At 57.7% G+C, this 20,808-nt stretch overlaps 1 protein-coding gene and 1 long non-coding RNA gene across 2 annotated transcripts in view; one reads left to right on the top strand and one right to left on the bottom strand.

The window, feature by feature from the left end:
• LOC141078100 (uncharacterized) overlaps nt 1-10,578 on the bottom strand; it is a 79,301-nt gene extending 68,723 nt beyond the window's left edge. The window contains exon 1 of the long non-coding RNA XR_012227652.1: nt 9,330-10,578. This is a non-coding gene — a long non-coding RNA (uncharacterized lncRNA). The remainder of the gene's footprint in view (nt 1-9,329) is intronic.
• Nucleotides 10,579-10,789: 211 nt separating this feature from the next.
• LOC141078105 (asialoglycoprotein receptor 1-like) overlaps nt 10,790-20,808 on the top strand; it is a 104,095-nt gene continuing 94,076 nt past the window's right edge. The window contains exon 1 of the mRNA XM_073564946.1: nt 10,790-11,029. The gene's annotated coding sequence lies outside the window, so the exon portion shown is untranslated. The remainder of the gene's footprint in view (nt 11,030-20,808) is intronic.

Raw genomic sequence — 20,808 nt, forward strand, 5'->3', positions numbered from 1 at the left:
GCGCAGGTGGAATATGCGGGGGGTGTGAGGGTGCAGGTGGAATATGCGGGGTGTGAGGGCGCAGGTGGAATATGCGGGGGGTGTGAGGGCACAGGTGGAATATGCGGGGGGTGTGAGGGCGCAGGTGGAATATGCGGGGTGTGAGGGCGCAGGTGGAATATGCGGGGGGTGTGAGGGCGCAGGTGGAATATGCGGGGGGTGTGAGGGCGCAGGAGGAATATGCGGGTTGTGAGGGCGCAGGTGGAATATGCGGGGGGTGTGAGGGTGCAGGTGGAATATGCGGGGTGTGAGGGCACAGGTGGAATATGCGGGGTGTGAGGGCACAGGTGGAATATGCCGGGTGTGTGAGGGCACAGGTGGAATATGCCGGGTGTGAGGGCGCAGGTGGAATATGCCGGGTGTGTGAGGGCACAGGTGGAATATGCCGGGTGTGTGAGGGCGCAGGTGGAATATGCCGGGGGTGTGAGGGCACAGGTGGAATATGCCGGGTGTGAGGGCGCAGGTGGAATATGCGGGGGGTGTGAGGGCGCAGGTGGAATATGCGGGGGGTGTGAGGGCGCAGGTGGAATATGCGGGGTGTGAGGGCGCAGGTGGAATATGCGGGGGGTGTGAGGGCACAGGTGGAATATGCGGGGTGTGAGGGCACAGGTGGAATATGCCGGGTGTGTGAGGGCACAGGTGGAATATGCCGGGTGTGAGGGCGCAGGTGGAATATGCCGGGTGTGTGAGGGCACAGGTGGAATATGCCGGGTGTGTGAGGGCGCAGGTGGAATATGCCGGGGGTGTGAGGGCACAGGTGGAATATGCCGGGTGTGAGGGCGCAGGTGGAATATGCCGGGTGTGTGAGGGCACAGGTGGAATATGCCGGGTGTGAGGGCACAGGTGGAATATGCGGGGGGTGTGAGGGCGCAGGTGGAATATGCCTGGGGTGTGAGGGCACAGGTGGAATATGCGGGGGGTGTGAGGGCGCAGGTGGAATATGCGGGGGGTGTGAGGGCGCAGGTGGAATATGCGGGGTGTGAGGGCGCAGGTGGAATATGCGGGGGGTGTGAGGGCGCAGGTGGAATATGCGGGGGGTGTGAGGGCGCAGGTGGAATATGAGGGGTGTGAGGGCACAGGTGGAATATGCGGGGGGTGTGAGGGCGCAGGTGGAATATGCGGGGGGTGTGAGGGCACAGGTGGAATATGCGGGGGGTGTGAGGGCACAGGTGGAATATGCCGGGTGTGAGGGCACAGGTGGAATATGCCGGGTGTGTGAGGGCACAGGTGGAATATGCCGGGTGTGTGAGGGCACAGGTGGAATATGCCGGGTGTGTGAGGGCACAGGTGGAATATGCCGGGTGTGAGGGCGCAGGTGGAATATGCGGGGGGTGTGAGGGCACAGGTGGAATATGCGGGGGGTGTGTGGGCGCAGGTGGAATATGCCGGGTGTGAGGGCGCAGGTGGAATATGCCGGGTGTGAGGGCGCAGGTGGAATATGCCGGGTGTGAGGGCGCAGGTGGAATATGCGGGGGGTGTGAGGGCGCAGGTGGAATATGCGGGGGGTGTGAGGGCGCAGGTGGGATATGCCGGGTGTGTGAGGGCACAGGTGGAATATGCCGGGTGTGTGAGGGCGCAGGTGGAATATGCCGGGTGTGTGAGGGCGCAGGTGGAATATGCGGGGGGGTGTGAGGGCACAGGTGGAATATGCGGGGGGGTGTGAGGGCACAGGTGGAATATGCGGGGGGTGTGAGGGCACAGGTGGAATATGCGGGGGGTGTGAGGGCGCAGGTGGAATATGCGGGGTGTGTGAGGGCGCAGGTGGAATATGCGGGGTGTGTGAGGGCGCAGGTGGAATATGCGGGGGGTGTGAGGGCGCAGGTGGAATATGCCGGGTGTGTGAGGGCGCAGGTGGAATATGCGGGGGGGGGTGAGGGCACAGGTGGAATATGCGGGGGGGGTGAGGGCACAGGTGGAATATGCGGGGGGTGTGAGGGCGCAGGTGGAATATGCGGGGTGTGTGAGGGCGCAGGTGGAATATGCCGGGTGTGTGAGGGCGCAGGTGGAATATGCCGGGTGTGTGAGGGCGCAGGTGGAATATGCGGGGGGGTGTGAGGGCACAGGTGGAATATGCGGGGGGTGTGAGGGCGCAGGTGGAATATTCCGGGTGTGAGGGCGCAGGTGGAATATTCCGGGTGTGTGAGGGCACAGGTGGAATATGTGGGGTGTGTGAGGGCGCAGGTGGAATATGCGGGGGGTGTGAGGGCGCAGGTGGAATATGCCGGGTGTGAGGGCGCAGGTGGAATATGCGGGGTGTGTGAGGGCGCAGGTGGAATATGCGGGGGGTGTGAGGGCGCAGGTGGAATATGCCGGGTGTGTGAGGGCGCAGGTGGAATATGCCGGGTGTGTGAGGGCGCAGGTGGAATATGCCGGGTGTGTGAGGGCGCAGGTGGAATATGCGGGGGGTGTGAGGGCGCAGGTGGAATATGCCGGGTGTGAGGGCGCAGGTGGAATATGCGGGGGGTGTGAGGGCGCAGGTGGAATATGCCGGGTGTGAGGGCGCAGGTGGAATATGCGGGGGGTGTGAGGGCGCAGGTGGAATATGTGGGGGGTGTGAGGGTGCAGGTGGAATATGCGGGGGGTGTGAGGGCGCAGGTGGAATATGCGGGGGGGGTGAGGGCGCAGGTGGAATATGCGGGGTGTGAGGGCGCAGGTGGAATATGCGGGGGGTGTGAGGGCACAGGTGGAATATGCGGGGGGTGTGAGGGCACAGGTGGAATATGCGGGGGGGGTGAGGGCGCAGGTGGAATATGCGGGGTGTGAGGGCGCAGGTGGAATATGCGGGGGGTGTGAGGGCACAGGTGGAATATGCGGGGGGTGTGAGGGCACAGGTGGAATATGCGGGGTGTGTGAGGGCACAGGTGGAATATGCCGGGTGTGAGGGTACAGGTGGAATATGCCGGGTGTGTGAGGGCACAGGTGGAATATGAAGGGTGTGAGGGTACAGGTGGAATATGCCGGGTGTGAGGGCGCAGGTGGAATATGCCGGGTGTGAGGGCGCAGGTGGAATATGCCGGGTGTGAGGGCGCAGGTGGAATATGCCGGGTGTGAGGGTACAGGTGGAATATGCCGGGTGTGAGGGCGCAGGTGGAATATGCCGGGTGTGTGAGGGCACAGGTGGAATATGCCGGGTGTGAGGGCGCAGGTGGAATATGCCGGGTGTGTGAGGGCACAGGTGGAATATGCCGGGTGTGAGGGTACAGGTGGAATATGCCGGGTGTGAGGGCGCAGGTGGAATATGCCGGGTGTGAGGGTACAGGTGGAATATGCCGGGTGTGAGGGCGCAGGTGGAATATGCCGGGTGTGAGGGCGCAGGTGGAATATGCCGGGTGTGAGGGCGCAGGTGGAATATGCCGGGTGTGAGGGCGCAGGTGGAATATGCCGGGTGTGAGGGCGCAGGTGGAATATGCCGGGTGTGAGGGCGCAGGTGGAATATGCCGGGTGTGAGGGCGCAGGTGGAATATGCCGGGTGTGTGAGGGCACAGGTGGAATATGCCGGGTGTGAGGGTACAGGTGGAATATGCCGGGTGTGAGGGCGCAGGTGGAATATGCCGGGTGTGAGGGTACAGGTGGAATATGCCGGGTGTGAGGGCGCAGGTGGAATATGCCGGGTGTGAGGGCGCAGGTGGAATATGCCGGGTGTGAGGGCGCAGGTGGAATATGCCGGGTGTGAGGGCGCAGGTGGAATATGCCGGGTGTGAGGGTACAGGTGGAATATGCCGGGTGTGAGGGCGCAGGTGGAATATGCCGGGTGTGTGAGGGCACAGGTGGAATATGCCGGGTGTGAGGGCGCAGGTGGAATATGCCGGGTGTGTGAGGGCACAGGTGGAATATGCCGGGTGTGAGGGTACAGGTGGAATATGCCGGGTGTGAGGGCGCAGGTGGAATATGCCGGGTGTGAGGGTACAGGTGGAATATGCCGGGTGTGAGGGTACAGGTGGAATATGCCGGGTGTGAGGGCACAGGTGGAATATTCCGGGTGTGAGGGTACAGGTGGAATATGCCGGGTGTGAGGGCGCAGGTGGAATATGCAGGGGGTGTGAGGGCACAGGTGGAATATGCCGGGTGTGTGAGGGCGCAGGTGGAATATGCGGGGGGTGTGAGGGCGCAGGTGGAATATGCGGGGGGTGTGAGGGCGCAGGTGGAATATGCGGGGGGTGTGAGGGCGCAGGTGGAATATGCCGGGTGTGAGGGCGCAGGTGGAATATGCGGGGGGTGTGAGGGCGCAGGTGGAATATGCGGGGGGGGTGAGGGCGCAGGTGGAATATGCCGGGTGTGAGGGCGCAGGTGGAATATGCGGGGGGTGTGAGGGCGCAGGTGGAATATGCGGGGGGTGTGAGGGCGCAGGTGGAATATGCCGGGTGTGAGGGCGCAGGTGGAATATGCCGGGTGTGAGGGCGCAGGTGGAATATGCCGGGTGTGAGGGCGCAGGTGGAATATGCGGGGGGTGTGAGGGCGCAGGTGGAATATGCGGGGGGTGTGAGGGCGCAGGTGGAATATGCGGGGTGTGTGAGGGCACAGGTGGAATATGCGGGGGGTGTGAGGGCGCAGGTGGAATATGCGGGGTGTGAGGGCGCAGGTGGAATATGCGGGGGGTGTGAGGGCACAGGTGGAATATGCGGGGGGTGTGAGGGCACAGGTGGAATATGCGGGGGGTGTGAGGGCACAGGTGGAATATGCGGGGTGTGTGAGGGCACAGGTGGAATATGCTGGGTGTGAGGGTACAGGTGGAATATGCCGGGTGTGTGAGGGCACAGGTGGAATATGAAGGGTGTGAGGGTACAGGTGGAATATGCCGGGTGTGAGGGCGCAGGTGGAATATGCCGGGTGTGTGAGGGCACAGGTGGAATATGCGGGGGGTGTGAGGGCACAGGTGGAATATGCCGGGTGTGAGGGTACAGGTGGAATATGCCGGGTGTGTGAGGGCGCAGGTGGAATATGCCGGGTGTGTGAGGGCACAGGTGGAATATGCGGGGGGTGTGAGGGCACAGGTGGAATATGCCGGGTGTGAGGGTACAGGTGGAATATGCCGGGTGTGTGAGGGCGCAGGTGGAATATGCCGGGTGTGAGGGCGCAGGTGGAATATGCCGGGTGTGAGGGCACAGGTGGAATATGCCGGGTGTGTGAGGGCACAGGTGGAATATTCCGGGTGTGAGGGTACAGGTGGAATATGCCGGGTGTGAGGGCGCAGGTGGAATATGCAGGGGGTGTGAGGGCACAGGTGGAATATGCCGGGTGTGTGAGGGCGCAGGTGGAATATGCGGGGGGTGTGAGGGCGCAGGTGGAATATGCGGGGGGTGTGAGGGCGCAGGTGGAATATGCGGGGGGTGTGAAGGCGCAGGTGGAATATGCCTGGGGTGTGAGGGCGCAGGTGGAATATGCGGGGGGTGTGAGGGCGCAGGTGGAATATGCGGGGGGTGTGAGGGCGCAGGTGGAATATGCGGGGGGTGTGAGGGCGCAGGTGGAATATGCGGGGGGTGTGAGGGCGCAGGTGGAATATGCCGGGTGTGTGAGGGCACAGGTGGAATATGCCGGGTGTGTGAGGGCACAGGTGGAATATTCCGGGTGTGAGGGTACAGGTGGAATATGCGGGGGGTGTGAGGGCGCAGGTGGAATATGCCGGGTGTGTGAGGGCACAGGTGGAATATGCGGGGTGTGAGAGGGCGCAGGTGGAATATGCGGGGTGTGTGAGGGCGCAGGTGGAATATGCGGGGGGTGTGAGGGCGCAGGTGGAATATGCGGGGGGTGTGAGGGCGCAGGTGGAATATGCCGGGTGTGAGGGCGCAGGTGGAATATGCGGGGGGTGTGAGGGCGCAGGTGGAATATGCGGGGGGTGTGAGGGCACAGGTGGAATATGCGGGGGGTGTGAGGGCGCAGGTGGAATATGCGGGGGGTGTGAGGGCGCAGGTGGAATATGCCGGGTGTGTGAGGGCACAGGTGGAATATGCCGGGTGTGTGAGGGCACAGGTGGAATATTCCGGGTGTGAGGGTACAGGTGGAATATGCCGGGTGTGTGAGGGCACAGGTGGAATATGCGGGGTGTGAGGGCACAGGTGGAATATGCGGGGTGTGTGAGGGCGCAGGTGGAATATGCGGGGGGTGTGAGGGCGCAGGTGGAATATGCGGGGGGTGTGAGGGCGCAGGTGGAATATGCGGGGGGTGTGAGGGCACAGGTGGAATATGCGGGGGGTGTGAGGGCGCAGGTGGAATATGCCGGGTGTGTGAGGGCACAGGTGGAATATGCCGGGTGTGTGAGGGCACAGGTGGAATATTCCGGGTGTGAGGGTACAGGTGGAATATGCCGGGTGTGTGAGGGCGCAGGTGGAATATGCGGGGTGTGAGAGGGCGCAGGTGGAATATGCGGGGTGTGTGAGGGCGCAGGTGGAATATGCGGGGTGTGAGAGGGCGCAGGTGGAATATGCGGGGTGTGAGAGGGCGCAGGTGGAATATGCCGGGTGTGAGGGCACAGGTGGAATATGCGGGGGGTGAGGGCACAGGTGGAATATGCCGGGTGTGTGAGGGCACAGGTGGAATATGCCGGGTGTGATGGCACAGGTGGAATATGCGGGGTGTGAGGGCACAGGTGGAATATTCCGGGTGTGTGAGGGCACAGGTGGAATATGCCGGGTGTGAGGGCACAGGTGGAATATGCGGGGTGTGAGGGCACAGGTGGAATATTCCGGGTGTGTGAGGGCACAGGTGGAATATGCCGGGTGTGTGAGGGCACAGGTGGAATATGCCGGGTGTGTGAGGGCGCAGGTGGAATATTCCGGGTGTGTGAGGGCGCAGGTGGAATATGCGGGGGGTGAGTGCGCAGGTGGAATATGTGGGGTGTGTGAGGGCGCAGGTGGAATATGCCGGGTGTGTGAGGGCGCAGGTGGAATATTCCGGGTGTGTGAGGGCGCAGGTGGAATATGCCGGGTGTGAGGGCGCAGGTGGAATATGTGGGGTGTGTGAGGGCGCAGGTGGAATATGCCGGGTGTGTGAGGGCGCAGGTGGAATATTCCGGGTGTGTGAGGGCGCAGGTGGAATATGCCGGGTGTGTGAGGGCGCAGGTGGAATATGCGGGGGGTGACTGCGCAGGTGGAATATGCCGGGTGTGTGAGGGCGCAGGTGGAATATGCGGGGGGTGTGAGGGCACAGGTGGAATATGCGGGGGGTGTGAGGGCACAGGTGGAATATGCGGGGGGTGTGAGGGCACAGGTGGAATATGCGGGGGGTGTGAGGGCACAGGTGGAATATGCGGGGGGTGTGAGGGCACAGGTGGAATATGCGGGGGGTGTGAGGGCACAGGTGGAATATGCGGGGGGTGTGAGGGCACAGGTGGAATATGCGGGGGGTGAGTGCGCAGGTGGAATATTCCGGGTGTGTGAGGGCACAGGTGGAATATGCGGGGTGTGAGGGCGCAGGTGGAATATGCCGGGTGTGAGGGCACAGGTGGAATATGCGGGGGGTGTGAGGGCACAGGTGGAATATGCGGGGTGTGTGAGGGCACAGGTGGAATATGCGGGGTGTGAGGGCACAGGTGGAATATGCGGGGGGTGTGAGGGCGCAGGTGGAATATGTGGGGGGTTGGCAGCATCGGTGGAGCCTGCGTGGGGTTGGCGGCATCGGTGGAGCGTGCGGGGGGTTGGCGGCATCGGTGCAGCGTGCGGGGGGTTGGCGGCATCGGTGGAGCGTGCGGGGGGTTGGCGGCATCGGTGGAGCGTGCGGGGGGTTGGCGGCATCGGTGGAGCGTGCGGGGGGTTGGCGGCATCGGTGGAGCGTGCGGGGGGTTGGCGGCATCGGTGGAGCGTGCGGGGGGTTGGCGGCATCGGTGGAGCGTGCGGGGGGTTGGCGGCATCGGTGGAGCGTGCGGGGGGTTGGCGGCATCGGTGGAGCGTGCGGGGGGTTGGCGGCATCGGTGGAGCGTGCGGGGGGTTGGCGGCATCGGTGGAGCGTGCGGGGGGTTGGCGGCATCGGTGGAGCGTGCGTGGGTTGGCGGCATTGGTGGAGCATGGCGGGCGGGTTGGCTGCTACGGTGGAGCGTGCGGGGGGTTGGCGGCATCGGTGGAGCGTACGGGGGGTTGGCGGCATCGGTGGAGCGTGCTGGGGGTTGGCGGCATCGCTGGAGCTTGCGGGGGGTTGGCGGCATCGGTGGAGCTTGCGGGGGGTTGGCGGCATCGGTGGAGCGTGCGGGGGGGTTGGTGGCATCGGTGGAGCGTGCGGGGGGGTTGGTGGCATCGGTGGAGCGTGCGGGGGGGTTGGTGGCATCGGTGGAGCGTGCGGGGGGTTGGCGGCATCGGTGGAGCGTGCGGGGGGTTGGCGGCATCGGTGGAGCGTGCGGGGGGTTGGCGGCATCGGTGGAGCGTGCGGGGGGTTGGCGGCATCGGTGGAGCGTGCGGGGGGTTGGCGGCATCGGTGGAGCATGGCGGGCGGGTTGGCTGCTACGGTGGAGCGTGCGGGGGGTTGGCGGCATCGGTGGAGCGTACGGGGGGTTGGCGGCATCGGTGGAGCGTACGGGGGGTTGGCGGCATCGGTGGAGCGTACGGGGGGTTGGCGGCATCGGTGGAGCGTACGGGGGGTTGGCGGCATCGGTGGAGCGTACGGGGGGTTGGCGGCATCGGTGGAGCGTACGGGGGGTTGGCGGCATCGGTGGAGCGTATGGGGGGTTGGCGGCATCGGTGGAGCGTGCGGGGGGTTGGCGGCATCGGTGGAGCGTGCGGGGGGTTGGCGGCATCGGTGGAGCGTGCGGGGGGTTGGCGGCGTCGGTGGAGCGTGCGGGGGGTTGGCGGCATCGGTGGAGCGTGCGGGGGGTTGGCGGCATCGGTGGAGCGTGCGTGGGTTGGCGGCATTGGTGGAGGATGGCGGGCGGGTTGGCTGCTACGGTGGAGCGTGCGGGGGGTTGGCGGCATCGGTGGAGCGTACGGGGGGTTGGCGGCATCGGTGGAGCGTGCTGGGGGTTGGCGGCATCGGTGGAGCTTGCGGGGGGTTGGCGGCATCGGTGGAGCGTGCGGGGGGTTGGCGGCATCGGTGGAGCTTGCGGGGGGGTTGGCGGCATCGGTGGAGCGTGCGGGGGGTTGGCGGCATCGGTGGAGCGTGCGGGGGGTTGGCGGCATCGGTGGAGCGTGCGGGGGGTTGGCGGCATCGGTGGAGCGTGCGGGGGGTTGGCGGCATCGGTGGAGCGTGCGGGGGGTTGGCGGCATCGGTGGAGCGTGCGGGGGGTTGGCGGCATCGGTGGAGCGTGCGGGGGGTTGGCGGCATCGGTGGAGCGTGCGGGGGGTTGGTGGCGCTGCTGTTCGCTTCCTCACCCAGCACTCTGAACACACGGTGCGTTTTCTCGGTGATGAGCAGCAGGGCCTCCTCCTCTGTGGAGGAGAGGGCAGCAGTCAGTGGTTGGCGGCACAGCTCGGCGGTGTGGCGTCATGGCGCTCACCTAGACCGTACTTGTGGAAGTCGTGGGGCCCCGGATGGCGGGTGCAGGCGTTCCTTCCCTTCACGGCTTTGTAAGCGTCACATAACTTGTCAAACCTGCTCCTCAGATTCCTGTCATGACGGCGGCAGAAGACGCAACCGGAGGCCGAGGGCAGGAGCATGAGGACGGGCAGCAGGCGGAGGGGCCACATCTGTGAGCAGCTGAGGAGAGAGAAGACATGAGCGCACAGGATCGCCGCACTCTTGGGCTCTTGTGGCGCCGTTTTCCCGTCGATGGCGCTGAGTGGCGGCTTGTCCTCTCCGTCCTGAGCGTCGCCTTCTCGGATGTTACTTTGGGGTAGATCTGATGGAGCCGATGTTTTGATGACTGTTGGTGTTTGCACGGCCCGGACTCCACATTTCTCTATATCCGTCGTTATTATTGTCCTTACTTCTAACAAGACGCAACGTGAACTTTCCAAAAAAGTTTTTCAGAATTTTAAAAACTTTTTCTTTCTTTCTTCGGACCTTGGAGATCCTGCTGGATGTGATCCTGCGAGTGTCGGATCCCTGACACCAGCGTGTCGCAGTGTCACACCTGTCACCTCTGGAGCCAGGATGACAGCGGCGGGGAAATCCGGCAGACAGCGGCGGGGAAATCCGGCAGACCCCAGCGCCGCGCTGACCCATCAGTGCCCGGACTTCACGTCACGGAGGACGTTTCATGTATGTACAGAGCGTCGGACCGTGGCACGCGGGTGTGCGATCACGTCCTCGGTGAGGATCAGCTCCCACATAGGCGAAAACCGAGCCGGGGGTCAGCAGGCGCCGAAACCGCGCGGACCAGGGATCATCCCACCGATTCCTGGGCATCCCCCACCTCACTGTACCTCTAGTATCAGTGCAGTGACTCCCCATAGTCTGTGACGTGCGGAGCCCAGGAGGAGAGCGCCATCATCTGTCACATGTCAGCGAGACTCTGCAGCCACAGCATCAGAGGACGGGAACTACAACGCCCAGCATCCCCGACACGCTGCAGATTGCTGATATAGGAGCACAAAGAGACGAAAATAAAAGACGCAAAAACCTCAGAAGACGACAACCCAAGAAGGAAACTTAGGAGGCCCGAGCCTGAACCAACCTGAGCCGGACAGATCCCAAGTGATCAACTGCCGAGCACAGCGGGTGCTGCGCATGAGCCTGCACTACCGGACGCGTCCACCAGAGGGAGCCTGCGCTGTCGGCCGCGGCCACCAGAGGGAGCCTGCGCTGCCGGCCGCGGCCACCAGAGGGAGTCTGCCCTACCGGACACCAACAATGACTGTGACATAAATTTTGGACAATTGGTTTCAATCATAGATATAGATAACCCTCAGATAACAGCAGAGCAACATCCAGGCCTGGAGGATAATGTGTGATGGGTGACGACGAGGTGCAGAAGTGGAGTTTTTCCAAGAGTGGAAGGTGCAGCTGATATCATTACAGTACAGTAATGATGTGATATCTCAGGGGCGTGCAGACATTGGGGGCTGCGGGCTCAGCGCTCTGTCCTGGGGGCTCCGGGGTCCATCGTCCGGCACTACTCTCAGACACAGTGGTAAATATCATGTGTCACCACCTTGGTTGTTTTTTTCCTCTGGCAGGAACATTTCGAGGTCTGGTTTCCTTCCTGCAGGACCTGTGATGGCCTCTGAGCAGATAACACCAGGAAAAAAGGAAGCGCAGAGCCTGCAGAAAGGGACCAAAGCCGAGTCCTGGAGAACCGCTCTGTGCAACATGCGCCAAGGTCAAAGCTCTGATGTCAGTGGCACCTATACACCCGCCGACCCCCTATACCCACGCCGACCCCCTATACACCCGCCGACCCTCTATACACACGCCGACCCCCTATACCCACGCCGACCCCCTATACACCCGCCGACCCTCTATACACACGCCGACCCCCTATACCCACGCCGACCCCCTATACACCCGCCGACCCTCTATACACACGCCGACTCCCTATACACACGCCGACCCCCTATACCCACGCCGACCCCCTATACACCCGCCGACCCTCTATACACACGCCGACCCCCTATACCCACGCCGACCCCCTATACACCCGCCGACCCTCTATACACACGCCGACTCCCTATACACACGCCGACCCCCTATACCCACGCCGACCCCCTATACACCCGCCGACCCTCTATACACACGCCGACCCCCTATACCCACGCCGACCCCCTATACACCCGCCGACCCTCTATACACACGCCGACTCCCTATACACACGCCGACCCCCTATACCCACGCCGACCCCCTATACACCCGCCGACCCTCTATACACACGCCGACCCCCTATACCCACGCCGACCCCCTATACACCCGCCGACCCTCTATACACACGCCGACTCCCTATACACACGCCGACCCCCTATACCCACGCCGACCCCCTATACACCCGCCGACCCTCTATACACACGCCGACCCCCTATACCCACGCCGACCCCCTATACACCCGCCGACCCTCTATACACACGCCGACCCCCTATACCCACGCCGACCCCCTATACACCCGCCGACCCTCTATACACACGCCGACTCCCTATACACACGCCGACCCCCTATACCCACGCCGACCCCCTATACACCCGCCGACCCTCTATACACACGCCGACCCCCTATACCCACGCCGACCCCCTATACACCCGCCGACCCTCTATACACACGCCGACTCCCTATACACACGCCGACCCCCTATACCCACGCCGACCCCCTATACACCCGCCGACCCTCTATACACACGCCGACCCCCTATACCCACGCCGACCCCCTATACACCCGCCGACCCTCTATACACACGCCGACTCCCTATACACACGCCGACCCCCTATACCCACGCCGACCCCCTATACACCCGCCGACCCTCTATACACACGCCGACCCCCTATACCCACGCCGACCCCCTATACACCCGCCGACCCTCTATACACACGCCGACTCCCTATACACACGCCGACCCCCTATACCCACGCCGACCCCCTATACACCCGCCGACCCTCTATACACACGCCGACCCCCTATACCCACGCCGACCCCCTATACACCCGCCGACCCTCTATACACACGCCGACCCCCTATACCCACGCCGACCCCCTATACACCCGCCGACCCTCTATACACACGCCGACTCCCTATACACACGCCGACCCCCTATACCCACGCCGACCCCCTATACACCCGCCGACCCTCTATACACACGCCGACCCCCTATACCCACGCCGACCCCCTATACACCCGCCGACCCTCTATACACACGCCGACTCCCTATACACACGCCGACCCCCTATACCCACGCCGACCCCCTATACACCCGCCGACCCTCTATACACACACCGACCCCCTATACCCACGCCGACCCCCTATACACCCGCCGACCCTCTATACACACGCCGACTCCCTATACACACGCCGACCCCCTATACCCACGCCGACCCCCTATACACCCGCCGACCCTCTATACACACGCCGACCCCCTATACCCACGCCGACCCCCTATACACCCGCCGACCCTCTATACACACGCCGACTCCCTATACACACGCCGACCCCCTATACCCACGCCGACCCCCTATACACCCGCCGACCCTCTATACACACGCCGACTCCCTATACACACGCCGACCCCCTATACCCACGCCGACCCCCTATACACCCGCCGACCCTCTATACACACGCCGACTCCCTATACACACGCCGACCCCCTATACCCACGCCGACCCCCTATACACCCGCCGACCACCTGTACACAGATGACCCCCTATACCCACGCCGACCCTCTATACACACGCCGACTCCCTATACACACGCCGACCCCCTATACACACGCCGACCCCCTATACACACGCCGACCCTCTATACACACGCCGACTCCCTATACACACGCCGACCCCCTATACCCACGCCGACCCTCTATACACACGCCGACTCCCTATACACACGCCGACTCCCTATACACACGCCGACCCCCTATACACACGCCGACCCTCTATACACACGCCGACTCCCTATACACACGCCGACCCCCTATACACACGCCGACCCCCTATACCCACGCCGACCCCCTATACACCCGCCGACCCCCTATACACCCGCCGACCACCTGTACACAGATGACCCCCTATACCCACGCCGACCCTCTATACACACGCCGACTCCCTATACACACGCCGACCCCCTATACCCACGCCGACCCCCTATACACCCGCCGACCCCCTATACACCCGCCGACCACCTGTACACAGATGACCCCCTATACCCACGCCGACCCTCTATACACACGCCGACTCCCTATACACACGCCGACCCCCTATACACACGCCGACCCCCTATACCCACGCCGACCCCCTATACACCCGCCGACCCCCTATACACCCGCCGACCACCTGTACACAGATGACCCCCTATACCCACGCCGACCCTCTATACACACGCCGACTCCCTATACACACGCCGACTCCCTATACACACGCCGACCCCCTATACCCACGCCGACCCCCTATACACCCGCCGACCCCCTATACACCCGCCGACCACCTGTACACAGATGACCCCCTATACCCACGCCGACCCTCTATACACACGCCGACTCCCTATACACACGCCGACCCCTATATACACAGATGACCCCTATACACCCGCCGACCCCCTATACACCCGCCGACCACCTGTACACAGATGACCCCCTATACCCACGCCGACCCTCTATACACACGCCGACTCCCTATACACACGCCGACCCCCTATACCCACGCCGACCCCCTATACACCCGCCGACCCCCTATACACCCGCCGACCACCTGTACACAGATGACCCCCTATACCCACGCCGACCCTCTATACACACGCCGACTCCCTATACACACGCCGACCCCTATATACACAGATGACCCCTATACACCCGCCGATCCCCTATACACCCGCCGACCCCTATATACACAGATGACCCCCTATACACCCGCCGATCCCCTATACACCGGCCAATCCCCTATACACCCGCCGATCCCCTATACACCCGCCGACCCCTATATACACAGATGACCCCCTATACACCCGCCGATCCCCTATACACCCGCCGACCCCCTATACCCACGCCGACCCCCTATACCCACGCCGACCCCCTATACCCACGCCGACCCCCTATACACCCGCCGACCCCCTATACACCCGCCGACCACCTGTACACAGATGACCCCCTATACCCACGCCGACCCTCTATACACACGCCGACTCCCTATACACACGCCGACCCCTATATACACAGATGACCCCTATACACCCGCCGATCCCCTATACACCCGCCGACCCCTATATACACAGATGACCCCCTATACACCCGCCGATCCCCTATACACCCGCCGATCCCCTATACACCCGCCGATCCCCTATACACCCGCCGACCCCTATATACACAGATGACCCCCTATACACCCGCCGATCCCCTATACACCCGCCGATCCCCTATACACCCGCCGATCCCCTATACACCCGCCGACCCTCTATACACACGCCGACTCCCTATACACACGCCGACCCCTATATACACAGATGACCCCCTATACACACGCCGACCACCTATACACGCGCCAACCACCTGTACACAGATGATTCCCCTATACACCCGCCGATCCCCTATACACCCACCAACCATCTATACACATGCCGACCCCCTATACACGCGACGACCACCTGTACACAGATAACCCCCTATGCACACGCCGATCCCCCTATACACCAGCTGACCTCCTATACATCCACCGGCCCCCTATACACCCGCCGACCCCCTATACACCTGCCGTCTATAGTATACACATGCTGACCCCCTATACACACGCTGACCCCTATACACACGCTGACCCCCTATACACATGCCGACCCCCCTATACCTCGCTGACCCCCCTATACACCCGCCGACCCCCTATACACCCGCCGACCCCCTATACACCTGCCGACCCCCTATACACAGATGACCACCTATATACACGCCGACCACCTATACACATGCCGACCCCTATACACCCGCCGTCCCCCTATACACCCGCCGTCCCCCTATACACCCGCCGACCCCCTATACACCCGCCGACCCCCTATACACATGCCGACCCCCCTATACCTCGCTGACCCCCCTATACACCCGTAGACCCCCTATACACCCGCCAACCCCCTATACACTGATGACCACCTATATAGACGCCGACCCCCTATACACCTGCCGACCCCTATACACCCGCCAACCCTCTATACACAGATGACCACCTATATACACGCCGACCACCTATACACATGCCGACCCCTATACACCCGCCGACCCCCTATGCACAGATGACCCCTATACACCCGCCGACCCCCTATAAATTATTATTATTATTTATTGTTATAGCGCCATTTATTCCATGGCGCTTTACATGTAGGGAGGGGTATACATAATAAAAACAAGTACAATAATCTTAAACAATACAAGTCATAACTGGTACAGGAGGAGAGAGGACCCTGCCCGCGAAGGCTCACAATCTACAAGGGATGGGTGAAAATACAGTAGGCGAGGGTAGAGCTGGTCGTGCAGCGGTTTAGTCGATCGGTGGTTACTGCAGGTTGTAGGCTCGTCGGAAGAGGTGGGTCTTCAGGCTCTTTTTGAAGGTTTCGATGGTAGGTGAGAGTCTGATATGTTGTGGTAGAGAGTTCCAGAGTAGGGGTGATGCGCGAGAGAAATCTTGTATGCGATTGTGGGGAGAGGAGATAAGAGGGGAGTAGAGAAGGAGATCTTGTGAGGATCGGAGGTTGCGTGCTGGAAAGTACCGGGAGACGAGGTCACAGATGTATGGAGAAGACAGGTTGTGGATGGCTTTGTATGTCATGGTTAGGGTTTTGTACTGGAGTCTCTGGGCAATGGGGAATAGCGGGGGGGCAGGTGGATTAGTCGGGCAGCAGAGTTTAGAATAGATTGGAGGGGTGCAAGAGTGTTTGAGGGGAGGCCACAGAGCAGGAGGTTGCAGTAGTCAAGGCGAGAGATGATGAGGGCATGGACTAGGGTTTTTGCAGATTTTTGGTTGAGGAATCATAGAATCGTAGAGTTGGAAGGGACCTCCTGGGCCATCTGGTCCAACCCCTGCTCAAAGCAGGATTCGCTAAATCATCCCAGTCAGATGTATGTCCAGCCTCTGTTTGAAGACTTCCATTGAAGGAGAACTCACCACTTCTCGTGGCAGCCTATTCCACTCATTGATCACTCTAACTGTCAAAAAGTTTTTTCTAATATCTAATCTGTGTCTCCTCCCATTCAGTTTCATCCCATTGCTTCTAGTCTTTCCTTGTGCAAATGAGAATAAAGTTGATCCTTCTACAATGTGACAGCCCTTTAGATATTTGTAGACAGCTATTAAGTCTCCTCTCAGTCTTCTCTTTTGCAAACTAAACATTCCCAAATCCTGCAACCTTTCCTCATAAGACAGGGTTTGCAGACCGGTCACCATTCTGGTCGCTCTTTTCTGAACTTGCTCCAGTTTGTTGATGTCTTTTTTAAAATGTGGTGCCCAAAACTGGACACAATATTCCAGATGAGGTCTGACCAAAGAGGAGTAGAGGGAAATAATGACTTCACGTGATCTAGACTGTATGCTTCTGTTAATACATCCTAGAATTGCATTTGCCTTTTTTGCTGCTGCATCACACTGTTGACTCATATTCAGTCTGTGATCTATTAGTATACCCAAGTCTTTTTCACATGTGCTGTCACTTAGCCCTATTCCTCCCATTCTATATATGCTTTTTTTATTGCCTAGATGTAGTACTTTGCATTTCTCCCTGTTAAAAACCATTCTGTTAGTTGCTGCCCACTGCTCCAGTTTATTTATATCTTTTTGAATCCTCTCTCTCTCTTCTCTAGTATTAGCTATCCCTCCTAGCTTTGTGTCATCAGCAAATTTAATCAGTTTACCCTCAATTCCTTCATCTAAATCGTTGATAAAGATGTTGAACAATACAGGACCCAGGACAGAGCCCTGTGGTACCCCACTTGAGACATTCTTCCAACTAGATGTGCAGCCATTTACGACCACTCTTTGGGTCCGATAACTAAGCCAGTTATGAATCCACCTAACAGTTGCCTTGTCCATTCCATACTTAGTCATTTTTTCAATAAGGATTGTATGAGAGACTTTGTCAAATGCTTTGCTGAAGTCAAGATATACTATATCTACAGCATTTCCTTGATCCACCCAATCAGTGATACCGTCATAGAAGGAAATTAAATTAGTCTGACATGACTTATTAGTTACAAACCCATGCTGACTATGTTTAATCACTTCATTCATATCCAGGTATTGACATACATGTTGTTTAATAATTTGTTCAAAGATCTTTCCTGGTATAGAAGTCAGACTCACCGGCCTATAGTTACCTGGGTCCACCTTCTTCCCCTTTTTGAAGATAGGAACAACATTTGCTCTTCTCCAGTCTTCTGGCACTTCTCCTGTTCTCTAAGAATTTTCAAAGATTATGGAGAGGGGTTCAAAAATTTCTTCTGCTATCTTCTTCAGTACTCTGGGGTGTAATTCATCTGGACCTGGAGACTTGAATTCATTTAGGTTAGCTAAGTGTTTCCTCACTATCTTTCTGTTTATAGATATCCTGGATTCTTCTATTCCCTTAATAGGACAGTGAATAACAGTTGATGTTACATTTCCTTTCTGAGAGAAAACAGATGCAAAATAGGAATTTAAAAGTTCAGCCTTCTCAACATCCTGTCTTACCATTTCATCATTTTCATCCTGTAAAAATCCTATAGCATCTTTGACTTTTCTTTTACTTTTGACATATCCCCAAAATCCTTTATTATTGCTTTTGACATCTCTTGCAAGCCTCAATTCATTTTCAGCTTTAGATAATCTGATTTGTGCCCTGCAGGTTCTGCAGACAGCATTATATTCTTCTTTAGATATGCCTCCCTCTTTCCATTTTATAAACATTTTTCTCTTCCTTTTTAGCATGTGCTTAAGTTCTGTGTTCATCCATCCTGGTTTCCTTAACCCTCCGTCAGGCGCAATAGATCTGACAGGCACACAGTAATTAGTTTCACTTCTCTCTCCTTGCCCACTTATCAGAAAACCCCACCCCTCCTAGTTATCTCCTGACTCTACAGGCTCTGTGAAACCTGATATCACAGTGACTCAGCAGACCTTCTAGTGAGCAGATATCAACACTTTGGCTTCTCAGGCACATTGCGCCTGATTTCAACACAAATTGAAAGGTTAGTATTTTCTTTTTTTATTCATCACGATTGTGTATTTAGCTTGTTTTATGAAGGATTAATGCTAAGTTAGTGTACATAAGTACTGTTTTCTTAGACAAAAGGAGGGTGGCTTCTAAGGCACATTGCGCCCTAACACATACTCTTTCTCTCTTGCTTCAGATTTTCTGCTGCAATGGCCAGAAAACAGTATGATTCATCTAAACCCCTTCATTTAGAAGAAATGAAGATTTTTTTGTTAGAAGATGATGAGGAAGAACCAGCAGTAACTGAGGATTTAGAGGAATCTAGTGACATTTCATCTGAAGATGAGGTAGCAGAATGTAACACTGATTCTGGAACAGAGCAGGATGGTGATGACACTGATACAGAGGAAACAGACACAGATCTAGCTTATTATTTGGGCAAAGATAAAAATACAAAGTGGAACAAAAAGGCACCCAAGAACAAACAGCGCAGAGAATCCCACAATATTATTACACACCTTCCTGGAGTTATTGGAAGTGCTAGAAAAGCTAAAACTGCAGTGGAATGTTGGAGTAATCTAATTACAGATAGCATGTTGGAAACTATTGTTCGGTTCACTAACCAGTATATTGACACAATCAAAGAGCAATTCTCCAGAGAGAGGGACATCAAAAACACTGATGTGATTGAACTCAAGGCATTTATTGGCTTGTTATACCTAGCTGGTGCTTTCAGAGCAAATAGGCAAAGTTTGGAGGAGCTGTGGGGGACAGATGGTGATGGCATCGAAAAATTCAGCCTTGTGATGAATCTGAAACGATTCAAAGTCCTGATCCGTTGCCTCCGTTTCGATGATCGAAGTACCCGGACAGAACGAAAAGGTTATGACCGGCTTGCACCAATTCGGGACATATTTCAACAATTTATTATGAATTGTCAAAAAAGCTATTGCCCGGGGCAAAACCTCACTATTGATGAGATGCTTCCAGGTTTCCGTGGAAGATGTGGTTTTCGGCAATATATACCATCAAAGCCAAACAAATATGGAATTAAAATTTTTGCCATGGTTGATGCAAGGATGATGTACACTATGAACATGGAAGTTTATTGTGGAAAACAGCCACCAGGTCCTTTCAATGTGAGCAACAAGCCTAGTGATGTGGTAAAGAGAATTGCTGAGCCAATGTTTGGATCTGGTCGAAATATCACTGCTGACAACTGGTTTACTGACTTTGATCTGATTGATTTTTTAAAAACGAAAAAGCTGTCATATGTGGGAACTGGTAGAAAAAACAAAAGGCAGTTGCCGCCAGATTTTCTATATACAAAAGGCAAACAACAGTATAGCACTATGTTTGGGTTCAGTAATGGAAAGATTTTAGTTTCTTACATCCCACGCGAGAGGAAAAATGTGATTTTGGTCTCTTCATTACATAATGATTACACCATTGATCCAGAGTCTGGGGAGCTAAGGAAACCAGAAATCATAACTTTATAATTTGACCAAAAGCGGCGTTGACACTGCTGACCAAATGTGTGGCAATTTCAATGTAAGTCGAAATACCAAACGCTGGCCGATGGTAATCTTCTTTACAATGCTGAATGTGGGTGGCATCAACTCACAAGTAATTTACCTCGGTAATGAACTTAAACAAATGCGCAGAAGAATGTACCTAAAACAATTGGCTAATGAACTGGTGAGTGGAGAGCTAAGCCTAAGAAGTACAAAGACGGTTGGAATGCCCCTTGCCCTGCAACACCGGTTGAAGAGATATCGTCCCAAGGACGTTCCAGAACAAACACCGACTCTACCACCTTCTAAAAGACGCAGTTGTACTACCTGCTCATTTGTATCTGGTTTCAGAAGGCTTTCTAAATATGACTGCAAAATATGTAAAGAATCAATCTGCCTTTCCCATGCAACTTTCGTCTGCCAGCCTTGCTTTTCTAAGTGTACCTGTGCTGCTTCTGCTGCAATTGAAACCACTGAAGATGAGTAGAAAATAATTAAGTAACATCTAAGTGCAATATCCTTTAAGTTTTTTTCCATAATTTTATATTTAAGCAATAGTTAAGTAAAGATAACTGGAGCCTATTTGGCGGTACTACCGAAAAGTGGT

Source organism: Dendrobates tinctorius, unplaced genomic scaffold (genome assembly GCF_039654945.1).
Source record: "Dendrobates tinctorius isolate UK_male_01 unplaced genomic scaffold, ASM3965494v1 ptg000502l, whole genome shotgun sequence".
Taxonomy (NCBI): Eukaryota; Metazoa; Chordata; class Amphibia; order Anura; family Dendrobatidae; genus Dendrobates; species Dendrobates tinctorius.